Here is a 1,434-nt window from a genome sequence, read left to right as displayed (position 1 = left end):
TTTATTTTTTATTTATTTTTTATTTATTTTTTATTTATTTTTGAGTTATTTTTGATTTATTTTTTATTAATAAAATATAAAAATAAAAATAGTATTTGATTATAAAATTTTATATAGCTTATGTAATTTTAGTAGCTCGTGTGAGCATGAATTACTAAGAAACTTTTACTAATATAGAGGGGTAATGCTTACATGAGCCTTTAAAACGCTTACATGACATATGTCCACAAAGCGGGCGAGGGTTAGGTGACCTGGGCTATTTTAAACGCTTATATAAGCCTTTAATATATAATCTTTAAGTCTTGGCGGTTATATAACCTATAAATACTAAAAAGAATTTATTATGTATTTAACCTTTTTTACCTTTTTTATAATATTTTAAAATTTTTCAAATTTTTATATAATACTAACCATGGCTTATTTAAATAAAGTTATAAATATTAAATACTTTTTAAGCCCTTAAAAACTAGTTAAGTTACTTTTTATTATATTTTTATTATTTATTTATTATTTTAAAAATAATATTATTAGTACTTAAAGCATGGACTTAAGGGTAATATTTAATACTTATTTTATAAAATTATAAGTTACCTTTTTTAAGCACTTTTTAAGTACTTATAAAAGGCTTAGTATTTACCCTTTTTTACTTTATTAAAAAATTAATTTTTTTAAGTTTATTTCTATTTTTTACTTACCTCACCATGGAGTACTTAACAAGTATTTTTTAATTATTTATTAATTACTTAAGTTTATAGCTATAAATTTTATAATTTTATAATTTTTCATACCTTTTTATTTAATTACTTATTAATTACTTGCTAATTACTTAGTTAATTATAAAAAAAATATTTTCTTTATTTTAAAAAAAGTTTTACTAGGCTAAAAACTATTTTTTTTATTATTATAAGTACTTGGTAATTACTTAGTAACTACTTATTAGCTATTTATTTTTATAATCTTTGAATTTATAAGCCCAAGCTGCCTATTTAAAAGTTAAAAAAGGTAATATTATTATACAAAATATTAATAAGGTAATTAGTAAGTGCTTATTAATTATTTATTAATTATTCAATTACTACTTATCCCCCTTAGTATTTTTTTAAGTTTTTTTTTAATAATACCTTTTTTTATTATTAAAAGCACGGCAAGCATTTTATAAGTAGCTACCTAGTAATTAGCTTTTCTTATAATGAATAAAAAATTTTAAAGCCTTCCCTCCCGCGTAATATAAAGGAAACTATAAATATTTATTAATTATTAATTAATTACTTACTGACTAGTTAAAAACTTATATTATAAATATAAAAAATATAAAAAATGCAAAAAATAGGCTATAAGGTACTATATATTACTTATAATAACTTTAAAATATATTACTAGGACTTAAAGGGGCCATGTAAAAATTTTACCTTTTTTAATTATAAAAATTTAATC

Source organism: Aspergillus mulundensis (assembly GCF_003369625.1).
Source record: "Aspergillus mulundensis strain DSM 5745 chromosome Unknown scaffold_10, whole genome shotgun sequence".
Classification (NCBI taxonomy): domain Eukaryota; kingdom Fungi; phylum Ascomycota; class Eurotiomycetes; order Eurotiales; family Aspergillaceae; genus Aspergillus; species Aspergillus mulundensis.
The sequence above is the reverse complement of the archived record's forward strand: the minus strand, read 5'-3'. Positions refer to the sequence as shown.